We start from the raw sequence: 27,791 nt of genomic DNA, 5'->3' as shown, positions 1-27,791 counted from the left end.
GCTATAGAAGTAAAAGACTGACGAAAAAGACAGGTTGTAAAGGAAAAAGACAATGACGTAAAAGACAAAAGAATGGTAAAAAGACAGGATGTAAAAAGACAGTGACGAAAAAAGACATCGATGTAAAAAGACAGCGACGTAAAAGACAGTGACGAAAAAGACAGTGATGTAAAAAGACAATGACGTAAAAGACAAAAAGGTAAAAAGACAGTGATGTAAAAAGAAAATATTTAAAAAGACAGATTTAAAGACAATGACGTAAAAAGACAGTGTATAAAAGACAGTTTAAAAAGACAATGATGTAAAAAGACAGTGACGTAAAAAGACAGATAAAAGACAATGACGAAAAGACAGTGTTGTAAAAAGACAGTGAGGTAAAAAGACAGTGATGTAAAAAGACAGTGACGTAAAAAGACAGAGAGGTAAAAGACAGTAAAAGACAAAGACAGTGATGTAAAAAGACAGGTGAAAAAGACAGTGCTAAAAAGACAACGATGAAAAGACAGTGATGTAAAAAGACAGTGTTGTAAAAAGACAGTGACGTAAAAAGACAGTGACGTAAAAACACAGTGACGTAAAAAGACAGTGACGTAAAAACACAGTGACGTAAAAAGACAGTGACGTAAAAAGACATTGACGTAAAAAGACAGTGACGCAAAAAGACAATGACGTAAAAAGACAGTGTTGTAAAAAGACAGTGACGTAAAAAGACAGTGACGTAAAAAGACAGTCATATTCTTCAAGACTTCATATCTTTTCTCCCTAAAACTACACACGTGCCAATAAATGAAATCTATTCATCAGGTCTGACCCTTGCTGTGCTTAACTCCACTGGGCTTTGGTACGACAACGTTTAGTTTGAACATCTTGCAGAGATAATGGGCATGCATCTCTAATTGAAATCAAAACATCACTCTACAGTTGTGCAACAATTCCAATATTTACATTCTGAGCAAAAAAGAAATGTTTTAGAATCCCAGAAAAGTGATGAGTACAAAGGTTGGACTTTAATAAATAGCCAAACTTGCTTCTAGGATCAACCAAGTATGGGAACAAGGTAGTGATGCCCTTTGCATAGTCCTCTTTAACACATCTTTAGGGTATACACACACATGCACACACACGCACAGACAAACACAATTTAAATCTGGTAAATCCAAACAAAAGTATGAATGACTAAATGACACCTTTTGCTAAAAAAGGGGTTTGTTCTGAACCATGCCAGGCAAATAATCTAATTTAGGTGTGTAGGTATATGATGATTATACACATACCCATGTTCGCTTGTCATATGTGCAACCAATATCTTGACCATATCGCGTTTTCTGTTATCTTCTGCCATTCGTTAGACTTTTTGTCCGAGCTTACTCATTCATGATCCTCTCTCCTCCAGGTTTGTTCTTCAGAAAGCCTTCGATCATCGAAGTGGAGGATATAAAAACTGAATGGTCGTAGCATTAATAAAATATCAAATATTATATAAAACACCATGACTTTCTTTCAGCTGTCATTATCACTCAATCTTCAAGTATGCCATTTGTTTAAACTTTCTGAAAGGGTGCAGGGAAATCTGTGGGGCTTACTTGAGCTAGATGAGTATCCGCAGCTCTATTTTTTGTTGCCGGACTATGCTCCAACATGATGGTGTCATCAGAGTCTACCTCATTGTCTCCATTGGAGCTTGCAAAGGAGCTGTTTGTAGAGAAGCTCCACGAATCTAGTAATCATGTTGACATTTAATAGTTGTGGTTAACACCAACTATGACACAATTTAAGTCGAAACTTTAATGTGGACTTGTTTACGACAAGCAGTAGGGTTGGGCTGGTGGACAATACCATCATCAATCGACGATGGCTAACAACCATCATGATGTTGGTTCAACATTGTGATATATCTGCTTGACCAACATATTCAGAACATGTTGAGATAGCCAGTAATAAGCGACTCACCACTGGAATCTGGGCCTTGAGGTAAACAAATCTCTAGGACACCGATGTCTTGTTTCTTTAAAAGAAACTCAAACACCTCCTCATCAACTTCAGTGTTTGATTCATCATAAACCTTTAAGTCCAAGGTTGGAAGGTCAAATTTCCTGGCAACTGTAAAAACAAAACAAGTTTGCACAAGTTTATAATATTTAATATTTTGTTGAAGTTTCAAATAGTATATGTGTAGAGAAAAACCAGAATAACAATGAAATAACAAGGTAATTTTTACCTGAACATTGAACCCTGTTACCATCTTTCATCATAGCAGACAATGAGTACATAGAACAGCAAGTAATTATTATTAATTACACTGTGTTTTGCTCAAATAATTCTTACTGTCACACAATGCATTTACGTTAGGGGCTAAGAGAAGACACAGGACAGAGGATATGACCAAGTGGCCAAAGTCTGTGATCATTTTTAAGATAAACAAAACCAACAGTGTCTATTTTAAAATTTTACTTGCCTACCACAATAGCATGACACATCTCAGTCCGACTATGTGAGACAGAATGTGGAGACACACTTGGGCTACATCTATACTGCTGTGCTTTAGTTTGAAAATGTGCTGGTTGTTTTCTTCCGGAAGGGGGTCAGGTGATAGGAGCATGACGAATTAGCAAAGGCTACATCATGACCAAATAATGGAATAATCTGTAGAATGCTATAAAGCTTCTTATAAACACATATAGAAGGAAAGCCTCTCTCATTATTTTACTTACCACAATCCAAAAAGGATTTAAAGGTCAGTTGTGCCTCATAACAGATGTACTTCTGATGATCTCTGTATTTCACCCGCACAGCCTTCATTCTTGATGACAAGAAAAATTACAAGAGGGCAATTACAGATTAAGATGAGCAGTACAAAATATGTATATAATTTTACCCATTAAAATTTGGATATGATGCATGGAGTAATGCTATGCCTCCATTGTGGTAAATGAAGTATCTTCATTATAGGATAAATGAGGTTTCAAACACATATATTACACTGTGTGGACACTGAACAAACCCCATAAAAGATGTATCAAAATTATACATTTCCATCTTGACAATAAATGCTTATGATTGATAACAAGTGTCAGCTATTGGTCATTTATCGGTCAACTCTCTCTGCTGTTGTTCTACATTTATGGGGTGGGCGTGTGCTAATGTCAAGGCCAGCTAGATTTATCAGTCAACCCACAGCCATGCTCTATTCAGAGTCAAACACACGTGTAGCACTGGCCGCTATGATCCTGTTCAGAGTAACAAAAGTTTAGCACCGACAGAACAGACCACTAACTGAGTGTTATTAACCCCTACGTTCAGAGTAAAACACAGTTGTAACTGTTACAGGTACCGGACTGTGGCACCCATAAACAGCTATTCTTTATTAACAATTTGTACATTTATAACTGTATGTACTGTCCCTTTTTGGTTTTCAGAGCAGTTGCACTACTGTACAATAATTGTCTTTTCAGACACATTTTATCATGTTCACAGAACACACAAACAAACACAATTCAACCCTTTACACCAGAGGTCACTAACAGGCGGACCGCGGTCCGGGTCTGGACCCAGAAGCCGTCCCGTACGGACCCGGACCTACAGCCAAAACAGAAGGTTATGATTTAAAACCTGACGGGGCGCTTCTATTTGTAACCGGCGCAGCTTTTGTAGTCTTTACGGTAGTGGTTTAGTGGATGAGGAAATGCACAGACCAATTGCATGCGAGTTAAGCCATCCCACGTGATACTACTCAGCCAATCAAGTCTGTGCATTCCAGGCGGTAAACATTGCGACTCTACAGTGCAGACAGATGAGAGAGTTAGAGGCAAGTTACACATGAAAAGACGGTAGAAAGAAAAAGAAAGATAGCGATACAGGTAGAGAAAACAAAGGGAGAGATACAGACGACTGAGCCGGAGAAAGTTGAGATACAGAGGGGTGAGACGGACAAAGTTGAGAAACAGAGGAGTGAGACGGAGAAAGGGAGAGAAACGGAGGAGTGAGACGGAGAAAGTTGAGAAACAGAGGAGCGAGATGGAGAAAGGGAGAGAAACAGAGGAGTGAGACGGAGAAAGGGAGAGAAACAGGAGTGAGACGGAGAAAGGGAGAGAAACAGACGAACAAAGTGGGGGAGTGGGATATAAGAGGGGAAGAAAGTGATTCTAAAACTGTTCAATTGTTAAGATGTGTTGAGCTTTATTATCTGTAAAATTGGTTGAGACTTTTGAGTCAAGATGTGAAACAGAAAAAGGTAAATTTAAGCTTTTGCTCACTTTATTTTATTTTTCTGATGTTAAAAGCCCTTTATTTGAACATGCACAATTTTCACATTTAATTTATTTTCTCTTATTTTGAAATGCAGCCCTACTTTTATTTAGTTAATGAGAGAACATTATACATATCTGCAATCATACATATATGTTCAGTTCTATGTTACGTGACAATAAATATTGTCAAAAAGTTTTTGAATCGTACTGAATTCAGGAAACAGTCAGGTATTTAGTACATGCAGATGTTGATACAACTACTAGGCTACTTAAATATATATCACACTAAATAGTTAGACATTATGATCTTCTGGACCTTTGCTTCAAGAAATGTTCTCTGACTGGACCTCTTTAAATTTTAGTTGAATACCCCTGCTTTACACCATTCATCACTGTCTCTGTCATTGTGACATATTTGCATCATAAATACACGCTCAATGATACCACAGTATCCCCAGGACAGCACAACAGCCCAAACGCGTACACTTCAAACCTTTTATACACACAATGCAAAAATACTGAACTTAATCAACAAGAACAAAAACACACAAAATCTGCCTTTTCATATCGAGCTAACAAGCTAACTTTCTTAAACTAGCATGTTCGCTAACTACGTGCACCAGGTCACTCGGCCATTTCTGCTACACTCGGTGAGCACCAACCTCATATCAACACAACACAAACACAAAACAAAGTTAATTCTCACTTTCAACCAACACACAGCTGTAAATTCACTCTGTTTTCGTGACATGACAAACCTGAAATACAGGAGACAAGAGTGAGAGACACAGAGACACGTCTCTATGCTATGAGAAACAGCTCAGCTCACGCTAAAAAGTAGCAGTGCCTTGGGCCAGCCATGGTCTCACACTGCCCCCTACTGACCGGGAGGTGCCGCAATAGCTCAATCATCTTGGTCGTGACTTTAGTTTTTGCATTCAAAAATAATACAAAAGATCCTAGTTCCAAAAGGCAAAAGAAAATACACACCCTTAAAAGTTATTATTAACAGTGTTAGGTTTCTGTTAATATGTACCCTTATACTGAAGGGTTAGGGTTAGCCTAACCCTAACCCTCTATGCTTTATTATGAAATGACTGGAGCGTGCGTGTAATAGGTTGTAAATGCTATGCATTTAGTTTTTATTTTAACAGATACCCCCCCTATTTTTTGAAAGACAACTGAACTATTCTAACAGTTTCACATGACAATTATACTCCACATCAGTAGGTGGTGCTGTTGGTACAGCGGTGGATCCTGAAGGGAGACCGTAAGCACAGGCTCAGCACATGCGCAGCTCATAATAAATGAGTTCAGTCTGAGCAAGACGCTAAACTTAGTCTCCTCCCTTCTTAAATCCACAGACTATATCTATGTATCCATTGGTTATGCAGCGCTCCCTAGCCTGTGTAACCCTTGCTGCCGGTCCAGATTTCCCCTAGGTCTGGCGCCGGTAACATGCGCAAAATAAAGGGAATCGCTTCCGGTTCAAGTAAACACAGATGACGGCTGCGTGTGTTATTCCTCCGTGAAACAAGGATATCGGTGCCCGGTTACTCAACCCTTAATGATGGCAACCCTAACAGGTTATAGGCCCATGAGGGAACGTGGAAACCGATGGAACCGTTTATGATTCGACGGAGATGAAAAGAATTACGAGCTGTGGGAAACAAAGTTTTTGGGCCACATGCGACTTCTCGGACCGAGAGCGACCATCTTGGATATGGAGGACGATACATGACTTACCTATAAATAAATAAATGTATAAATAAATACATAAATAAATAAGGAAATAAATAAATACAAAAATGTATAAATAAATGTCTTAAATATATTGCCACATTTATTTATTTCTGTGTCCGTATGCTAATGAGAAAGGCGGGCCTAACCTCAGTCTCATGCAGGATTGGTCACAGGAGTGTGGTGATCCAGTCCTACTATTTCTGCCTTTCAATGCTGACTGGTGTCCAGTAGCTGTTTGCAGTGTTGACCCAGTTCACACTTAAAATGAACTAGTTCAAGTTCAGAGGGTTAGTTTAGGTTATTTTTTATTGGGATGATTTAGGTGTCAGTAGTCCTGAATGTGAGCGTCACGTCTCGTGTTGTACTGAATACAAGGAGAGAGCAGAGAGGAGGAGGAAACAGAAACTCCAGCTCGGTACAAACCACCTGCAGCTTCTGCTCTGATCATGAAGAAGCTGATCACTGAGCAGATAAATGGTAAATGGTTTTGTATTTATATAGCGCTTTTCTAGTCTTGATGACCACTCAAAGCTCTTTACAGTACAGTTTTACATTCACCCATTCACACACACATTCATACAGTGCATCTATTAGCAGCACTTTGTTGTTCTATGAGGGGCAATTCGGGGTTCAGCATCTTGCCCAAGGACACTTCGGCATGCAGATGGGGAAGACTGGGGATCGAACTGCTGACCTTCAGGTTGGAGGACAACTGCTCTACCCCTCAGCCACAGCCGCCCCTATGATGCCCCAGATGTGAACAGAGAAACTCTGTGTTTTCACTGTTTCCACTGTTCTACAAAGTCACCGAGCGGCTGCTTCACGGTGACGACCTCTGATTCTCACTCTGAACGAGTGAGTGACCACTCCCCCGGGGCCTGTGTGTATGTGTGTGTAGCTCAGTTGACCACTCCTGTTCGAGACTGAGGTTGGGACCTCCTACCTCATTTACATATGGACACATAAATACATAAATAAATAAATAAATGTGGAAATAAATTTAAGACATTGATTCATTTACTTCTGTATTTATTTTCACATTTCTTTCTTTCTTTCCACATTTCTTTCCACAATTATTTATTTCCACATTTATTTATTTATGTATATCTGTGTCCATATGTAAATAAGGTAGGAGGTCCCGACTTCAGTCTCGGGCAGGAATGGTCAACTGAGTGATCCAGACAGAAGTAATCTATGCCTAGCGAATCTTCCTTGTAGTGTAGTTAGCAAACTAGCGTTACATGTAATGGCTTCAACCGGGAGACCGCTGGCAGACCTGCTGCAGGATGTGGCTAATCAGCTTGAGAACTGTGAGTTTCTTTTGTTTATTTCTGTAAACAGTATAACTAACAGTTATATCCAACTTTTGCCAATGTATTGTATTACACTGAATTAGCCACCCATGTGGTGATCATCGCTTAGGGTTAGGGGTATTTTTTGTGCAGCGCCGGGTACCGGTAGCGTGCCAAATTCATCCACGCTGTCCCGTAATGTGACACCAAGACACCCAGTGGACGGTAAGTTTCTGCAGTGAACAGTTTGTGAGGCTAAATCCCATCTGTGGACTAAGTTAAGATGCTGGTGATGAATGATTTATTCAGTCATGCAAAGCCCATCACATTCCTGTTAAGTGTGCGATGCTAACGTTAACCAAGATAGGGTTAGTTAGCTTTCATTTGTAAGACTTGTCACTTCTCTTGATCCTAGCCGAGGTGTCAAGACTGTTTGGTCCATATACCCATGGAGGGAGAAGCTCGACAAGGCGGCAAGTGTGGGCACATCAAGGGTGTGCCCACACTCATTCCTTCTGCTGTGTCGAGAATAAAAGTGCAGACAATGTCCCCAACCGATTCGCCAAAGAGAGACTTGCTTCTGCAGGGTTAGGGGGAAAACGTATGACATTTCAAGGTATGTTAGGCATCATGATGAGGATTGACACACGTTTTTTTAGCTGTCAGTATATTTTTACGCTGTATGTGAATTTTTTATCCAATAAATAAAATGCAATTACCTTAAAAACATGAAGGATCTTTTATGTTAGACCAGTTATTTGCATTATTTTTCCTTTTGCTGGAACTACAAGAAGTCGCCAACTGATCCTCATCCCGTGTCCCAATGAGGGCTACCATGTGAGACATTTGAAAGATCCACAAAACCAGATTGGTCATGCTATTATTTTCATTCGACCACTCCAAAGGAACCTGGATCTCGAGCCTGTAAGTTCCTCCCTTTAATACTGCTGTTCTTCCCTAAAATGCAGACTGTAAAATATTTCTTGTATTGAATCTTAAAATTATGTTTTTTACAGGTATGTCAACCAGAATGCGACAATGGGCTGGTTGGACCACCTGAGAAATGTATCACTTGTGGAGAGGAGTTTCCTTTTTCACAAATCAAAGCTCATAGTGATGAATGCATGAGGTACTGCCCTACAGAACTAAAACATATCATTTGTCAAGCACACTGCATGTGTAGTCATATATTTGACATGACCCATTTGGCTGTGTGAGTCGTCCAACAAGTGTAAAGCATCCTGACTGTGTTGTGTGTGTATGTAGGATAAACAATTATAGCTATAAATGTATAAGAACACAATAGATGAGCTCTTTCTATACCAACCATCCTGTTTGTGTCTATCCATATTTTTCTGTCTTCAATAAGACAAACAAATGTGGTGGACACTGATCTTAAGAAAAAGTTTGATTTTAATATTTTTCACCAGTTTGCAGTGTTTTTGTAATCATGTTACACAATTCAAAACATACTAACCCTAATAACAAAAATGACCTATTTTTACCCAAGACCACCACAGAGCAGTGGTGAGGGAGAGACTGAGGTAGGCACAGAAAGGGCCAGCTCCTCCCGAAGTGAAGGTATATTTGTGCGCACGTTGAGGAGACGACAGGAGAGTGAGCCGGCGAGGGCCAGCAGCTCAACCTACTCAGTGCCACCTCAGGGAGATGTGCCTGCTCCAGAGATAATTGATCTTGATCCCATTGAGGAGAGAAGCTTCTCTGGTTTGTTACATATTTTGAACATTACATAAAATATTTCAATGAATAGTTGCGCTCACATATCAATTGACCCAATATTAATTTGAAAATTTGTAAATCTATTTTTAGATTGGAAAATTGCCACCAATTCCAAAGAGGCAGCAAGGACATTCAAAGAAGACATTTTGAGTCAGCATGCAACCAGGAAAGCACTGAGTCTTACTATGGATCTTGGAGACAGTGCAGAGGACAGGGAAAGGGCAATCCTTTCTTTTTATAAGATGGCTAATGTTGAGTGGGCCTGCCCCTTGACATGCACCCTTAAGGGTATTGGTAACATACAACTTACTAACTTACTTACAAATGATCAAATCCTATTTCCTGTTAACTGAAGTCTGTGCTGTGTGTTTTGCTTTTTCAGGAGATGCAGCAATTGGCGATGGTGTGACTCGCCATTTCTTTGCAACCATCATGTCTAAACTTCAGCATGGTTTTGAGATGCATTTCGGGAAGTACAAATTATAATTTTCACTATCTCATATATTTCACTTGTGTTTTATGACACACTCCAGATTCGACCACTGTAGATGTGTTAGCAGCTCCTTCTTTTGTTGCTTTGTTAAGGTAACATTCCGTTGTCTGTCAGTGCATGGTTCTGTTTGGGTTTTACTGGTTCCAGGCTGAAACCAGATCACCCCAAGAACGTGAATGTAGCTTTTTTTAACCTGTAAGTTTCTGCAGGATAAAGTCAACCAGGTTATCCAGTGGCTGATTGACAATCCCTTTACTATTGCTGTATGCCAGTTGAAAATCTATGTGATTTGACTTTTCCATTCTTTGAGGGTGAAAATTATCATCTGATACCCTCCACTTCCCATATCCTTTTGGAGAGTGACTTATTTGTTGTTGCTGGACGATTCATTTCTGCATGATGGGCCATGCCTGGGTGGACTGAGCCCAGCAATCCTGCATGTGCTCTTTGGTGGATCCCCAGAAGAAGCCACTATAGATATTAAGGACTGTGCTGACAATGATATCCGTGAGATAATCAAAGTGGTACGATACATATTTTGTCAATAAGATTTTAAAATAACTAGGGCTAGGACAATGAAAATAATATTTTCAGTCAGGAAGAAATGATTAACAAATGCTTAAATATAAATTAATTAAATAAGAAAAAAAACTTAATTCAGTAGGTCAATGTTTGGATTCTTCCACAATCACATCATACAGTTAATATTTTCACCAGCAGGGAGTACTAAACCAACAGTTTTACCATGTTATAAACTACTACCATGCTGACCACATGAAATTTTTATAAAATTGAAATGTTTGATGTGGTTTGATTTGACAACTTTGATGATTGATGTACGGAATATTAATCTTGAGAAATCCAGAAATCGAATCGATTCAAATTTTCATTAGCTGGATGACACAGCAGAGTTATCATCTGAAGAAAAGAGCATTATCAATGAGTTGGCACTGTCCTGGTATTTGCCTCCAGTCACATGTGAAAACAGGAGATGGCTGCTTGACAAAATGCTACTCCATGCTGTGAGTATTCTGTACTTAAGACTTCATATAAATCACACTAACTAATCAAGAGTTTTGATGAAAGACTGAAATTTGGCCTTCTTTTTGTCAGATACCTCCCAGATGTTTGTTGATGAGAAATTAATGATAGCTTATATGGCAATCGGTTGAAGATTAGTAAGGCTTCATGACTTTTCTGTTGTGATACAAATATTTTGCAGGTCCTAGGAAGAACCTCGAAACAAGTCAAACAGTTACGAAAGGGTTTAAAAGAGACACTGGTGTGGCCTTTGCTGACAGAGGAAAGACACAATTCCTCTTCTCTTTCCAAGAGCGTCAGATTCAGAGTACACACCACGGGTAAGTGAACTCAGGCTGCTACTAATCGTACAGTATCTTTCTGCACAAACACTACTAACTCAGAAGTTACTATCTTAAACGTGTTTTATTTTCTACCTTCTGGCAACCACTGGTTTCAGTTTATTACACCAAAAATAACCTGGAGAGATATGAAATATTTTGAAGATGAATAATCAGTCCGTGTTTGTTCCCTCTTACAAATGTACTTTATCATTGGATAAGCAAGCTGTGCACAAAGAGAGTTGTTCTGAAGTCTCTGCGAGTTAATTTTCACAGAAACAACAACGGCTGCCTGAAAGGAAGGAAATCAATCCAAAAAATTATGATTTTGAAAACTCTCAACAGGAATGCAGAGTACTCATCATGGTCATCTTACACATGCAAAACCACCAGTATGGCCCTTCCAAAACTGCTTACCACCACATACTGATCAAATAACAATTGTAATTATTAGAATGAATAACTTCTTATATTTCCTGTGCTGTACTTTATTGTGCTATATATACACTCTGGACTGCTTGAAAAAACAAGTGTTAACTGTTTTTAACACTTGTATCCCAACTGTATCTCTCAGATGGTCTTGGACAACATAAAGTGGCCAACGCAGGATGAGGATGAGGACAGTGATGTCTCTTTGGAGGACACCTTTAGGATCACAGGATTCCTTCGCAAATTTATTGAGAACGGTAAATTAATATTTGCATTACATTACTTAAAAAAAATGTCCTGAATCAACAATTTCTGTCAAATTATTTGCTGATAGCAACAGTGCACTCTGAAGATGTTACTGGGAATATGTTCAAATGCTAAATACACTTTGGATCAATGATCATTGAGTTTCAAATTTGTCTCATTTGTGCTCTTCTGCATGAGGTAACTGTATCTGTAGAAAGTATAACAAAACCTGCCTTAGCCTTAACGCAGTGTTCTGTTTTTGGTAGCATCTCCAAACTTCCTTGGGAAACTCCTGCAGTTCTGGGTTGGATGGAGTGTGCTTCCCAGACACTTGGATGTTGATGTGGTGGAGAGCAACTTCCCCAAGTCTTCCACCTGCTTCCACCTACTGAAAATTCCAGGACATTACAAAGAGTATGGTAACTTTGAAAGAGACATTCTCGCTGCTATTTGTAGCACTGACACTGGGTTTGGAATGGTCTAATGAGACAGTATAGTTTCGCCACTGTATCATCAACTATATCCAGTTAGTTAACATAGTCTAACGTTCGGCTAATTCAAAGTAATTTATGTAACAGGTGATAGATGAATGTGAATTCAAGTATTCAAATTTTTCTTTAAAAATACTGATCACTGAACACTCACTCACACACACACATATGACCAACAGATTAAAATGATTAACATTTGCAACTAATATAGAACTGTGAAATCTATGTGCCCTTTATGATTTTCTATACACTTTACTTCAAGCCCCTGACCACAAAGAAAGCTTACCTTTCCATGATGCTCTTTACACCAGTCGGACATCCCATCAAGCAACTCATCCTGCTGTTTAATTATCAAGTTGGGCCCCTGTCAATCGGAAACAAATGTGTTTAATTTACAAGGCATTTAGAAGACAAGAGGCAGTCGATGGGCGTTTAGGCTTATGTTACCCCAGCCAAAATGTTCAGGTCTGAGTCAGTAATAATTCATGCCATTTCAATGATCTGGTCCTTCTCAATGTCGAGACCGGTCATCTAAAAAGTACACAAAAAACATAAAGATTGAGTCTTCATCTACTATCTGTCAGATATTATATCAGATATTTTGAAAAGCCAGCCTAAAGGAATGAAAACGAATTACACAGATGGAAGATTCCTTCTGGGCAGTTCCTTCCAACCAAAATTTGACCTTTGAGCCTGCTCTCATACATTGCAGTGTCAAAAAGTGTCTAAGGAGCAATCCTTGTCTTATGTTGCCATCTAGTGGATACTTTTTTGATCTGCACTTTTAGCTGTAGTAAATAGAATGAGATGCCAGCATTAATTTCTTTGTTTAATAACACAGCTAGCTACAAAATACATGTTTTTGATTTGCTGAACCTTAAATAAAATGTTATCTGATGACTCACCTATTTTATCAATGGCAAAACAGGTCTCTCTTTATATTCAAAGGTACTGACGGTTGACATTGTATCTGTTGGCCACAGTGGAGTCACTTTAGAGCCAAATTGAAGACCTGTCTACAAAATGACTGTACAGTATGTAGCCTAAGGAACAATCCTTGTCTTGTGGTTACTGGTGGTATTGCTATGTGAGGTGACCAGAAAAATAACACATTTTATGCAAATGTGCATAATGCAATGAGACAATGTCTAACTGACTTGAGTTTATTTACCCATTAAACAGGCAACCTTAGCCATCATCGCAACAATTGTCCTCCCCTGAGAAATTTGGCAGGGGCCGCTGCGGTGGCTGGGAGACAGTCCTTGACAAGATTGAATGGGATGGGGTCCAGGATGCAGGTGGAGCTTCTCATTCCTTCCGTGAAGATGAACAGCTCCATCAGGGACACAGGGGAGAATTGAGAAAGGGGCTGAGGGATGGAAGACAGGGGGGTTAGGTGGAGCAATGGAGAGGGCGGGGAAGGTGGTCAGGTTGCTGTAAATGGTGTCAATTTTTGTTGGAAAAAATGAATTTGCGAAAAAATGTGTTTCCCTTGAAAATAAAGTGTCACGGGGGAGCATTGTTTTCTCAGGGACCACTGAGTTTATTGGTTTTATTTTCAAAACAAGGAAAACTTAGAAACCCAGATTACAGATGTAGCATAACAATTTGCAAAGCAACAAATGTAAAAAATACATGAAGTGCAAATAGTGGATTGTTAAACATATATTCTTGCTCTTTGTATAACAGAGCACAACAAGAATATCAGGGAGAAGAAAAACACATTTGAGGCGTAACCAAATATACTTGAAGCGTTTAAGCCCCCATCACATGTCCATAAACATTAATACTGGATTTCCTCAAGCCTGAGACCTCCGGCAGTTTTTCTCGATATACTTGATATTGTATCACGTATCGCGTAAAGTGACATTGTGTCACTTGTAACTCACCCGATGAGAGGGGTGATGTTGCCGCGTAGCTGGCTCCGATACTCTCTCAGCGTGTTTTTAAAAAGATTCTCGAAGCTTGGATAAATATTGTCCGTTTAGTTTCTAAATGGCGGCGCACACTACATGGTCCCAGGGTCTCGTTAGCTAGCATCGCAGCGCAAGGCGCACACACAGGCTTGGGGGTTGTCCTCTGGGCCAGCGACAGCTACTCACTTAAGTCCTTTCTGCGAGTCATCTTTTTAGTTTTGAATGATTCAGTTAGATTTTCTGATTCCCCTTCGTCATTAACAGCTTTCCTCTGCTCGACCCAGCTCACAACAAAGTTCTCCCTCACCTATGATTCCCCCGCTAATGATGCGTTCAGGTGTTAATGTGACGGTCAGCAAATAGAACGACACAAATGTTTTGTGGTAATTTATTGCTTAAATTGCAAAATCGGAACGTTTTTTATTTATGCATTTTCTGATGACCTCTCACGGCCCACCTGCAGTGGCTTCACGGCCCACCAGGGGGCCGCCGCCCACACTTTGGGAATGACTGATGTAGGTTAATGCACCATAAATGATGCTTTGGGAGCAGCTTCTTGTTTGGAAACAAATGTTTGAATAACCTATGGTGTTCTGCAATCAAGTGTTTTGAAAAAGTAGTAATACCCTTTGACATATCATTTGGACAAGAGCGTTTAACACCCATCACATATGGAAGAGTAGGATTTGAGACCATTTTTTGGCAGTGTTTTGCATGTAGTGCTTGAGTTCACATAACTATGATTGGTGAATTTTCATTAAATTGGGTCTGAAAGTCGTCTTTTTCGGCGAGACAAAAGCGGCAACAATATCTGACACTGAATGATTCTACAAATCCGAATAAACAATGAAGACCAAGGTTGTATCCTGTTACTTGGACTATAGTTCCAAACACTGGCTGATCATATCAGTGGAACCTAATTCTGTCTCTCTCCAGTATTTTTATATCCTGTACAAGTGGATCAAGTATTTTTGAAAAGCCATATGTTTTGATGTCTTGGGCATGAAATAAAGCAACAAAATGAATATTAAGCAAACTTGAGTTGTACTTTGGAGAAAAATTATGCAAGGTGAAATAGATTGCTCCTTACCCGTTTTGATCCCAGAGGATTTGCAGTTTCGAAATCATCATAGAAAGGCTGAATTTGTAATGCATACTTGTGTTAAAAGATCTCCATCACACAAATCATAAAGAAGATTTTCTTTAGAACTGGAATTAGTCTGCATCATCTCTTGTTTATTAGGATGTATGCAAATAAACTGTAATGTTTTCAAAATTGGAATGTAAACAAATTTATCAGTAACAACAACCTGATCATATGCTCCAGTAGTCCGATTACAGAGAGTATCAAATCTTGTACCAAGAACAACTTCCTCTGGGTCTACCCTTCCCCACTTTGCTGTAAATAGTGCCTTCTTTTACTTTCAGAATTTAATTCACCAAAAGGATTTTCCATTTTAACAGATCCTGGTTGTATGAGGTACCGATGACAAAATGAGGTTTGAAAAGCTTATCGAAACTGGCAAGAGAGTCTGATTACTTACAAGGTATTGCATGTTTGTCAATCACATGAAGAGCTTGTGAATCACACTCTTCTTGGTCCCCACAGCAAGCAGATAGGGTTGAAGGCTTTCCATGATGCTGTCCAGATGCCCCTGGATGCTGGTCCCAGTCTGTAACACAAGAACTGTTTTAGTATGGAACCATTACCATTTTCTATTTCCAATGTGGATTCGGCATTTTGAACCAGGTCTTAAAGCTCGCCTGTCTGTGCGAGACCACGGCTTTGTTCAAGGACTTTCTGCTTGTAAACATTAGGCCACTTCTCCAGTAACTTTGCAGAGGCAGCATCAGACTGAAATCCTGCTCAATCTGTACACAGGATAGCATAAGTCAAGACAGAATAGTAAATGTTATGGTGTGGAACTTTTGACAGATATAACAGCCATATCCAGACTATTGTAGTACAGAAAACAAACTGACACGATTCACATACCATTCCTGCTATGTCCAAGAATCTTTGAAACGCTGCGAATATTTCAGAGGACTTCACTGGGTCCAGAACCATCTGTTGGCGATAGGCGAATGTCTGCTTCATCTTCTCCTTTACAACTGCTTCATCAGTGCAATGGCCTGACAGCAAAGGCTGTGGTTAGCCAGCTTTCTTATCTGAATTTGTCTCCTGTGAACAACTATGACATTGTCACTGATGATATAAGAAACAATGCATGGAAACTCTGTGGGGATGGCTATTAGGTCTGACAATTGTCCTCTATAATCCCATTCCAATTTCATTCCTTACAAATTGTATTATTCAAATGTTTCCAGTACTGTACTTCACCTGGTTCACTGTAGCCTCAGCCCAACCTTCAGTGACACAGAGGTGATTCAAGAATCTTGACCATATCGCGTCTTCTGCTATCCGTTAGACTTTTTGCCCGAGCATACTCATTCATGATCCTCTCTCCTCCAGTTTGTTCTTCAGAAAGCCTTCGATCATCTAAGTGGAGGCAATAAAAACTGAATGGTCATAGAATTAATAAAATATAAAATATTATATAAAACACCATGACTTACTTTCAGCTGTCATTATCACTCAATCTTCAAGTTTGCCATTTGTTTAAACTTTCTGAAAGGGTGCAGGGAAATCTGTGGGGCTTACTTGAGCTAGATGAGTATCCGCAGCTCTATTTTTTGTTACCGGACTATGCTCCAACATGATGGTGTCATCAGAGTCTACCTCATTGTCTCCATTGGCGCTTGCAAAGGAGCTGTTTGTAGAGAAGCTCCACGAATCTAGTAATCATGTTGACATTTAATAGTTGTGGTTAACACCAACTATGACACAATTTAAGTCGAAACTTGAATGTGGACTTGTTTATGACAAGCAGTAGGGTTGGGCTGGTGGACAATACCATCATCAATCGACGATGGCTGACAGCCATCATGATGTTGGCTCAACATTGTGATATATCTGCTTGACCAACATATTCAGAACATGTTGGGATAGCCAGTAATAAGCGACTCACCACTCCAGGACACCGATGTCTTGTTTCTTTAAAAGAAACTCAAACACCTCCTCGTCAACTTCAGTGTTTGATTCATCATAAACCTTTAAGTCCAAGGTTGGAAGGTCAAATTTCCTGGCAACTGTAAAAACAAGTTTGCACAAGTTTATAATATGTAATATTTGGTTGAAGTTTTATATATTATATGTGTAGAGAAAAACCAGAACAACAATGAAATAACAAGGTAATTTTTACCTGAACATTGAACCCTGTTACCATCTTTCATCATAGCAGACAATGAGTACATAGAACAGCAAGTAATTATTATTAATTACACTGTGTTTTGCTCAAATAATTCTTACTGTCACACAATGCATTTACGTTAGGGGCTAAGAGAAGACACAGGACAGAGGATATGACCAAGTGGCCAAAGTCTGTGATCATTTTTAAGATAAACAAAACCAACAGTGTCTATTTTAAAATGGAACTTGCCTACCACAATAGCATGACACATCTCAGTCCGACTATGTGAGACATAATGTGGAGACACTTGGGCTACATCTATACTGCTGTGCTTTAGTTTGAAAATGTGCTGGTTGTTTTCTTCCGGAAGGGGGTCAGGTGATAGGAGCATCACCCTTTTAAGGCTACGTCATGACCAAATAATGGAATAATCTGTAGAATGGAATACAGCTTCTTATAAACACATATACAAGGAAAGCCTCTCTCATTATTTTACTTACCACAATCCAAAAAGGATTTAAAGGTCAGTTGTGCCTCATAACAGATGTACTCCTGATGATCTCTGTATTTCAACCGCACAGCCTGCATTCTTGATGACAAGAAAAATTACATGAGGGCAATTACAGATTAAGATGAGCAGTACAAAATATGTATATAATTTTACCTATTCAAATTAGGATATGATGCATGGAGTAATGCTATGCCTCCATTGTGGTAAATACAGTATCTTCATTATAGGATAAATGAGGTTTCAAACACATATATTACACTGTGTGGACACAGAACAAACCCCATAAAAGATGTATCAAAATTATACATTTCCATCTTGACAATAAATGCTTATGATTGATAACAAGTGTCAGCTATTGGTCATTTATCGGTCAACTCTCTCTGCTGTTGTTCTGCATTTATGGGGTGGGCGTGTGCTCATGTCAAGGCCAGCTAGATTTATCAGTCAACCCACAGCCATGCTCTATTCAGAGTCAAACACACGTGTAGCACTGACCGCTAACTGACCACCTATTGTAATTATCCTCTGTTCAGAGTAAAACACACGTGGAGCACTGACTGCTATGATCCTGTTCAGAGTAACAAAAGTGTAGCACCGACAGAACAGACCACTAACTGACTGTTATTAACCCCTACTTTTCAGAGTAAAACACAGTTGTAACTGTTACAGGTACCGGACTGTAGCACCCATAAACAGCTATTCTTTATTAACAATTTGTACTGTCCCTTTTTGGTTTTCAGAGCAGTTGCACTACTGTACAATACTTGTCTCTTCAGACACATGTTATCATGTTCACAGAACACACAAACAAACACAATTCAACCCTTTACACCATTCATCACTGTCTCTGTCATTGTGACATATTTGCATCATAAATGCACGCTCAATGATACCACAGTATCCCCAGGACAACACAACAGCCCAAACGCGTACACTTCAAACCTTTTATACACACAATGCAAAAATACTGAACTTATTCAACAGGAACAAAAAAAACACAAAATCTGCCTTTTCATATCGAGCTAACAAGCTAACTTTCTTAAACTAGCATGTTCGCTAACTACCTGCACCAGGTCACTCGGCCATTCCGGCTACACTCGGTGAGCACCAAACTCATATCAACACAACACAAACACAAAACAAAGTTAATTCTCACTTTCAACCAACACACAGCTGTAAATTCACTCTGTTTTCGTGACATGACAAACCTGAAAGACAGGAGACAAGAGTGAGAGACATGGAGACGTGGCTTGCCTCTGCAGAGTTCCTCACAGCTATGAGAAACAGCTCAGCTCACGCTAAAAAGTAGCAGTGCCTTGGGCCAGCCATGGTCTCACACTGCCCCCTACTGACCGGGAGGTGCCGCAATAGCTCAATCATCTTGGTCGTGACTTTAGTTTTTGCGCTCAAAAATAATACAAAAGATCATAGTTCCAAAAGGCAAAAGAAAATACACACACTTAAAAGTTATTATTAACAGTGTTAGGTTTCTGTTAATATGTGCCCTTATACTGAAGTCTATGCTTTATTATGAAATGACTGGAGCGTGCGCAATAAAGGGAATCACTTCAGGTTCAAGTAAACACCGATGACGGCTGCGTGTGTTATTCCTCCGTGAAACAAGGATATCGGTGCCCGGTTATTCAACCCTTAATGATGGCAACCCTAACAGGTTATAGGCCCAGGAGGGAAGGTGGAAACCGATGGAACCGTTTATGATTCGACAGAGATGAAAAGAATTACAAGCTGTGGGAAACAAAGTTTTTGGGCCACATGCGACTTCTCGGACTGAGAGCGACCATCTTGGATATGCAGGACAATACATGACTTAAGTATAAATAAATAAATGTATAAATAAATAAATAAATAAGGAAAGAAATACAAAAATGTATAAATAAATATCTTAAATATATTTCCACATTTATTTATTTCTGTATTTCTGTGTCCGTATGCTAATGAGAAAGGCGGGCCTAACCTCAATCTCATGCAGGATTGGTCACAGGAGTGTGGTGATCCAGTCCTACTACTTCTGCCTTTCAATGCTGACTGGTGTCCAGTAGCTGTTTGCAGTGTTGAGCCAGTTCACACTTACAATTAACTAGTTCAAGTTCAGAGGGTTAGTTTAGGTTATTTTTTATTGGGATGAGTTAGGTGTCGGTAGTCCTGAATATGAGCGTCACGTCTCGTGTTGTACTGAGCACAAGGAGAGAGCAGAGAGGAGGAGGAAACAGAAACTCCAGCTCGGTACAAACCACCTGCAGCTTCTGCTCTGATCATGAAGCAGCTGATCACTGAGCAGATGTGAACAGAGAAACTCTGTGTTTTCACCGTTTCCACTGTTCTACAAAGTCACCGAGCGGCTGCTTCACGGTGACGAGCTCTGATTCTCACTGCGTGTGTCTCTGAACGAGTGAGTGACCACTTCCCCGGGGCCTGTGTGTATGTGTGTGTGTAGCTCAGTTGACCACTCCTGTTCGAGACTGAGGTTGGGACCTCCTACCTCATTTACATATGGACACATAAATACAGAAATAAATAAATGTGGAAATAAATTTAAGACATTTCTTCATTTACTTCTGTATTTATTCACATTTATTTATTTATTTCCACATTTATTTATTTCTGTATATCTGTGTCCATATGTAAATGAGGTAGGGGGCCCTGACTTCAGTCTCGGGCAGGAATGGTCAACTGAGTGATCCAGACAGAAGTAATCTATTCCTAGCGAATCTTCCTTGTATAGTAGTTAGCAAACTAGCGTTACATGTAATGGCTTCAACCGGGAGACCGCTGGCAGACCTGCTGCGGGATGTGGCTAATCAGCTTGAGAACTGTGAGTTTCTTTTGTTTATTTCTGTAAACAGTATAACTAACAGTTATGTCCAACTTTTGCCAATGTATTGTATTACACTGAATTAGCCACCCATGTGGTGATCATCACTTTAGTATTTTTTGTGCAGCGCCGGGTACCGGTAGCGTGCCAAATTCATCCACGCCGTCCCGTAATATGACACCAAGACACCCAGTGGACGGTAAGTTTCTGCAGTGAACAGTTTGTGAGGCTAAATCCCATCTGTGGACTAAGTTAAGATGCTGGTGATGAATGATTTGTTCAGTCATGCAAAGCCCATCACATTCCTGTTAAGTGTGCGATGCTAACGTTAACCAAGATAGCGTTAGTTAGCTTTCATTTGTAAGACTTGTCACTTCTCTTGATCCTAGCCGAGGTGTCAAGACTGTTTGGTCCATATACCCATGGAGGGAGAAGCTCGACAAGGCGGCGAACCCTTGGTGTGCCCACACTCTCCTCTTACACTCATTCCTTCTGCTGTGTCGAGAATAAAAGTGCCGACATTGTCCCCAACCGATTCGCCAAAGAGAGACTTGCTTCTGCAGGGTTAGGGGAAAAAGTCTGACATTTCAAGGTATGTTAGGCATCATGATGAGGATTGACACGTATGTGAATTTTATCCAATAAATAAAATGCAATTACCTTAAAAACATTAAGGATCTTTTAGACCAGTTATTTGCATTATTTTTCCTTTTCAGGTTGTCAAACAAATCCGAATGAATTTAGAGAATTTATTTTAGAGGCCTATCCCAAACTCAGACAAGGGGGTGGATTTGAGTTGCTCCGAATTGCTGGAACTACAAGAAGTCGCCAACTGATCCTCATCCCGTGTCCCAATGAGGGCTACCATGTGAGACATTTGAAAGATCCACAAAACCAGATTGGTCATGCTATTATTTTCATTCGACCACTCCAAAGGAACCTGGATCTCGAGCATGTAAGTTCCTCCCTTTTAATACTGCTGTTCTTCCCTAAAATGCAGACTGTAAAATATTTCTTGTATTGAATCTTAAAATGATCTGTTTTTTACAGGTATGTCAACCAGAATGCAACAATGGGCTGGTTGGACCACCTGAGAAATGTATCACTTGTGGAGAGGAGTTTCCTTTTTCACAAATCAAAGCTCATAGTGATGAATGCATGAGGTACTGCCCTACAGAACTAAAACATATCATTTGTCAAGCACACTGCATGTGTAGTCATATATTTGACATGACCCATTTGGCTGTGTGAGTCGTCCAACAAGTGTAAAGCATCCTGACTGTTGTGTGTGTATGTAGGATAAACAATTATAGCTATAAATGTATAAGAACACAATAGATGAGCTCTTTCTATACCAACCATCCTGTTTGTGTCTATCCATATTTTTCTGTCTTCAATAAGACAAACAAATGTGGTGGACACTGTTTGGGTTGTACTGGTTCCAGGCTGAAACCAGATCACCCCAAGAATGTGAATGTAGCTTTTTTTTAACCTGTAAGTTTCTGCAGGATAAAGTCAACCAGGTTATCCAGTGGCTGATTGACAATCCCTTTGCTATTGCTGTATGACAGTTGAAAATCTATGTGATTTGACTTTTCTATTTTAATTTAAGTGCCAGGAGGAACCCTTCTTTTTGAGGGTGAAAATGATCATCTGATACCCTCCACTTCCCATATCCTTTTGGAGAGTGACTTATTTGTTGTTGCTGGACGATTCATTTCTGCATGATGGGCCATGCCTGGGTGGACTGAGCCCAGCAATCCTGCATGTGCTCTTTGGTGGATCCCCAGAAGAAGCCACTATAGATATTAAGGACTGTGCTGACCTTGTGCTGACAAAATATGTATATTTTGTCAAGATTTTAAAATAACTAGGGCTAGGACAATGAAAATAATATTTTAAGTCAGGAAGAAATGATTAACAAATGCTTAAATATAAATTAATTAAATAAGAAAAAAAACTTAATTCAGTATTCTTCCACAATCACATCATACAGTTAATATTTTCACCAGCAGGGGGTGCTAAACCAACAGTTTTACCATGTTATAAACTACTACCATGCTGACCACATGAATTTTTAATAAAATTGAAATGTTTGATGTGGTTTGATTTGACAACTTTGATGATTTATGTACGGAATATTAATCTTGGCACAGCAGAGTTATCATCTGAAGAAAAGAGCATTATCAATGAGTTGGCACTGTCCTGGTATTTGCCTCCAGTCACGTGAAAACAGGAGATGGCTGCTTGACAAAATGCTACTCCATGCTGGGAGTATTCTGTACTTAAGACTTCATATAAATCACACTAACTAATCAAGAGTTTTGATGAAAGACTGAAATTTGGCCTTCTTTTTGTCAGATACCTCCCAGATGTTTGTTGATGAGAAATTAATGATAGCTTATATGGCAATCGGTTGAAGATTAGTAAGGCTTCATGACTTTTCTGTTGTGATACAAATATTTTGCAGGTCCTAGGAAGAACCTTGAAACAAGTCAAACAGTTACGAAAGGGTTTAACTCAGTCAGCCTTTGCTGACTGAAAGGAAAGACACAATTCCTCTTCTCTTTCCAAGAGCGTCAGATTCAGAGTACACACCACGGGTAAGTGAACTCAGGCTGCTACTAATCGTACAGTATCTTTCTGTCAAAAACACTACAAACTCAGGAGTTACTATCTTAAACGTGTTTTGTTTTCTACCTTCTGGCAACCTCTGGTTTCAGTTTATTACACCAAAAATAACCTGGAGAGATCTGAAATATTTTGCAGATGAATAATCAGTCCGTGTTTGTTCCCTCTTACAAATGTTCTTTATCATTGGATAAGCAAGCTCTGCACAAAGAGAGTTGTTCTGAAGTCTCTGCGAGTTAATTTTCATAGAAACAACGGCTGCCTGAAAGGAAGGAAATCAATCCAAAAAATGATGATTTTGAAAACTCTCAACAGGAATGCAAAGTACTCATCATGGTCATCTTACACATGCAAAACCACCAGTATGGCCCTTCCAAAACTGCTTACCACCACATACTGATCAAATAACAATTGTAATTATTAGAATTAATATATGTATGACAAATAGTTGAAAAAGTTTTAAGGAGAAACACTGCCACAGATGGAAAAACATAAATACATTTTAAAATAACACCTCAATTCTAAATATAAAGATGTTTGTTCAATTCTACAAACTGTGACTTGGTCTTTTTCATATGTCTACATGTACAGTATATGGCAAAGCAGTTGGTGCTCAGACTTACCAACATGACAGTTGCTCACTGAATGATTTGAAGACAACGACAGTAAATGTCTCGACCATGGGAGTCTGACAGCTCTGTAGGGTCCACAGCAGCTTGTAGTTCTGTCATATCTTGCTCATTTAGGGGCGTGGGAAGTTCTGGAACAACAACCCCAGATTCTGGTAGGGCCTCATCATGGTAAAGGGCACTCTCCCAGTCTATGTCAAGTTCTTGCAGATCCTAACATTCAAATAGCAGTGTAAGCATACATTTACAGTGCAGTATTCAAGGACGTACTGCCTGAATCAAAGTATGTCCAACAGAGAAAAGTAAGTGTGTACCTCAACATTCTCAGCCTAATCTGTGCTGTTTTGCAGCAGGCCCAACTGCCACAACTCCTGAGGGGTGGGTGATGGTTCCATCCTTCAGTGAAGGTGTGAAGGTCCCTGCAGAGACGGGGTAGGAACACATAGTGCACCAGGAAGATGTGCAGTGTGTTTGTGATATCCAGTAGTCCCTCTTCTTCAAGTGTGTGCAGGACATCATAATATGTGCTAGTTACTGCTGTCCACACAACACGCCACAGCCGTTCGATTCTGTTGTGGAAAAAGTAATTTGGAAAACAAGCAGTATGTCACTTTTTGAGTTAGAAACAGTGTTAAGGGGTACAAGGGGCACTTCAATGTTTCATAATAGTCACAAGCCTTGAAAGCCACCCAGTCACACATCCCCTTTAAGAGGACAATAAATGCCGAAATGTTAAATAGAATTTGATGGAATCAAAAATGAAAAAGACTGCATTAGAGAAATGAGTGTGCAGCTTTCCACTCCTTCCTTTGGAACCAGAATATTTTAAGTATGGCTCAATTTGAATGATTACAATAAAATGTCAGACCAGGAGCTTGACACTTTAGCTCAGATGCCCCATATTGGCTACAGGTTAGTCATGGGAAGACTGAGGTCCTTAGGCCACAGGGTACAGTGGAGCCGAATGAAGGCAGCTATGCAGAGTAGATGCAGCCAGTTTACTCTATGTAGTGTAAAAAGAAAACAACTCTACTGCCATTTCACTCAATGTTGAGTTTTGTTTTACTCAATATAGAATTGAAATTAACTTAATATGGAGTTTTAATTTACTCAATATAGAATATTGTGCATGTGTCCAATTGTATTGAAATTACTCCTAAAAAAAAATTAAAAAATAATTCTCATGGCTTTGTTTCATTAACTGTGATGATTCATTATTTTTTTAATCAACCACAAATGTTTTGTGGTAATTTATTGCTTACTTAAAAATCTGAAACTTTTTTATTCATGCATTTTCTGATGACCTCTCACGGCCCACCTGCAGTGGCTTCACGGCCCAACAGGGGGCCGCGGCCCACACTTTGGGAATGACTGATGTAGGGTAATGCACCATAAAATTATGCTTTGGAAGCAGCTTCTTGTTTGGAAACAAATGTTTGAATAACCTATGGTGTTCTGCAATCAAGTGTTTTAAAAAAGTAGTAATACCCTTTGACATATCATTTGGACAAGAGCGTTTAACACCCATCACATATGGAAGAGTAGGATTTGAGACCATTTTTTGGCAGTGTTTTGTATGTAGTGCTTGAGTTCACATAACTATGATTGGTGAATTTTCATTAAATTGGGTCTGAAAGTCCTCTTTTTCGGCGAGACAAAAGCGGCAACAATATCTGGCACTGAATGATTCTACAAATCCGAATAAACAATGAAGACCAAGGTTGTATCCTGTTACTTGGACTATAGTTCCAAACACTGGCTGATCATATAAGTGGAACCTAATTCCGTCTCTCTCCAGTATTTTTATATCCTGTACCAGTGGATCAAGTATTTTTGAAAAGCCATACGTTTTGATGTCTTGGGCATGAAATAAAGCGACAAAATGAATATTACGCAAACTTGAGTTGTACTTTGGAGAAAAATTATGCAAGGTGAAATAGATTGCTCCTTACCTGTTTTGATCCCAGAGGATTTGCAGTTTCGAAATCATCATAGAAAGGCTGAATTTGTAATGCATACTTGTGTTAAAAGATCTCCATCATAAAGAAGATTTTCTTTAGAACTGGAATTAGTCTGCATCATCTCTTGTTTATTAGGATGTTTGCAAATAAACTGTAATGTTTTCAAAATTGGAATGTAAACAAATTTATCAGTAACAACAACCTGATCATATGCTCCAGTAGTCCGATTACGGAGAGTATCAAATCTTGAACCAAGAACAACTTCCTCTGGGTCTACCCTTCCCCACTTTGCTGTAAATAGTGCCTTCTTTTACTTTCAGAATTTAATTCACCAAAAGGATTTTCCATTTTAACAGATCCTGGTTGTATGAGGTACCGATGACAAAATGAGGTTTGAAAAGCTTATCGAAACTGGCAAGAGAGTCTGATTACTTACAAGGTATTGCATGTTTGTCAATCACATGAAGAGCTTGTGAATCACACTCTTCTTGGTCCCCACAGCAAGCAGATAGGGTTGAAGGCTTTCCATGATGCTGTCCAGATGCCCCTGGATGCTGGTCCCAGTCCCAGAGAGTATCAAATCTTGTACCAAGAACAACTTCCTCTGGGTCTAGCCTTCCCCACTTCTCTGTAAAATAATGCCTTCTTTTACTTTCAGAATTTAATTCACCAAAAGGATTTTCCATTTTTCAAAACACTGATCAATTTTATCCTCAATGTCACTTTTGACAGGCTCCTGTAAAGATAGACAACTTTTCACAGACTCTTTTAGTCAATTATGGATATCATCGATAATCTCTTCCATGGAAATGATCAAAGAGTTAATGGTTGTTTCACTGACACCGGCCACTTTAAGTTCAGCTATTGTTGCCGCGCAACTGCCTACAAGACTCTTATTGATAAGAACCGAGTATGAACTTGTTGATGGCAAGACTTCAACATGACTTGTTAACGCTTCAGGTTTAGATGGGGCTTCACCAGGATCAGAACAAGGTCTGTGTGCTTTATTGAGATGCTTTCTAAACCCAGAAAAAGTGCCATAAACTTGTGAACAACCAGCCTGACCACATTTAAGATGCAGTGTCTTTCCTCAACAAAGTCCCTGGATCAACTTCAAGTGCTTTGTCAGGGAATTGGCATTTGCCTGAGGGCTTTTGCCAACAAACCATAACACCTCTGTATGAACTCAATGCAGCATCCGAGCCCTCAACTCTGAAACCCTAGGATTCACCTTAGTGGTACCAACATCGATTTCATAAATGGTGGTTTGGAAGAAGTTGGGCACATTTAACAGATCCTGGTTGTATGAGGTACAGATGACAAAATGAGGTTTGAAAAGCTTATCGAAACTGGCAAGAGAGTCTGATTACTTGCAAGGTATTGCATGTTTGTCAATCACATGAAGAGCTTGTGAATCACACTCTTCTTGGTCCCCACAGCAAGCAGATAGGGTTGAAGGCTTTCCATGATGCTGTCCAGATGCCCCTGGATGCTGGTCCCAGTCTGTAACACAAGAACTGTTTTAGTATGGAATTGCAATAAGATACATTTCACACAGTTTGAGAAACTGTTCAAATTACAGATAAAGATTTTTTCTTGTAATTTCTCTGAACTGGAAACTCGCCTCGATGAACTTCACAAGATGGTCACAGGCTTGACTGGCTGAGGGTTTTCCTGGTCTCTTGCGGCCATGGGGTGATGGTGGTAGAAGGTGGACAAGGATAAAAATATAAAATATAAAATTAGTATAACTATTTTATTGCAGCGTACCATTTTCTATTTCCAATGTGGATTCGGCATTTTGAACCAGGTCTTAAAGCTCGCCTGTCTGTGCGAGACCACGGCTTTGTTCAAGGACTTTCTGCTTGTAAACAGTAGGCCACTTCTCCAGTAACTTTGCAGAGGCAGCATCAGACTGAAATCCTGCTCAATCTGTACACAGGATAGCATAAGTCAAGACAGAATAGTAAATGTTATGGTGTGGAATTTTGACAGAGATATAACAGCCATATCCAGA

General features: G+C 39.5%; 3 long non-coding RNA genes across 8 annotated transcripts; 1 reads left to right on the top strand and 2 right to left on the bottom strand.

Annotated features, from left to right (window-relative positions):
• Window positions 1–8,677: 8,677 nt before the first annotated feature.
• On the bottom strand, window positions 8,678–19,003 carry LOC118103831. Of its 3 annotated transcripts, none has more exons than XR_004694960.2 (8): window positions 18,929–19,003; window positions 17,710–17,798; window positions 16,988–17,108; window positions 15,503–16,458; window positions 13,214–13,411; window positions 12,490–12,573; window positions 12,329–12,406; window positions 8,678–11,939 (listed from the first exon to the last, which is right to left on the bottom strand). It is a non-coding gene; the product is annotated as an uncharacterized LOC118103831 (long non-coding RNA). The 3 variants fall into 3 exon arrangements; XR_007032478.1 differs by having other exon boundaries at window positions 17,710–17,791; window positions 18,929–18,994; XR_007032477.1 differs by lacking the exon at window positions 12,490–12,573.
• A 1,357-nt stretch (window positions 19,004–20,360) lies between these two features.
• On the top strand, window positions 20,361–22,649 carry LOC118103825. Of its 4 annotated transcripts, none has more exons than XR_004694954.2 (5): window positions 20,361–20,553; window positions 20,681–20,752; window positions 20,943–21,145; window positions 21,270–21,508; window positions 21,604–22,649. It is a non-coding gene; the product is annotated as an uncharacterized LOC118103825 (long non-coding RNA). The 4 variants fall into 4 exon arrangements; XR_004694955.2 differs by having other exon boundaries at window positions 20,667–20,752; XR_004694957.2 differs by having other exon boundaries at window positions 20,361–20,752; window positions 21,604–21,716; window positions 22,166–22,649.
• A 685-nt stretch (window positions 22,650–23,334) lies between these two features.
• LOC124851423 lies at window positions 23,335–26,849 on the bottom strand. Its single transcript, XR_007032480.1, has 3 exons — window positions 26,211–26,849; window positions 24,128–24,382; window positions 23,335–24,026 (listed from the first exon to the last, which is right to left on the bottom strand). It is a non-coding gene; the product is annotated as an uncharacterized LOC124851423 (long non-coding RNA).
• Window positions 26,850–27,791: the final 942 nt, after the last annotated feature.

The sequence above is a fragment of the Hippoglossus stenolepis genome, unplaced genomic scaffold (assembly GCF_022539355.2).
Source record: "Hippoglossus stenolepis isolate QCI-W04-F060 unplaced genomic scaffold, HSTE1.2 HiC_scaffold_28, whole genome shotgun sequence".
Taxonomy (NCBI): Eukaryota; Metazoa; Chordata; class Actinopteri; order Pleuronectiformes; family Pleuronectidae; genus Hippoglossus; species Hippoglossus stenolepis.
The sequence above is the reverse complement of the archived record's forward strand: the minus strand, read 5'-3'. Positions and strand labels throughout refer to the sequence as shown.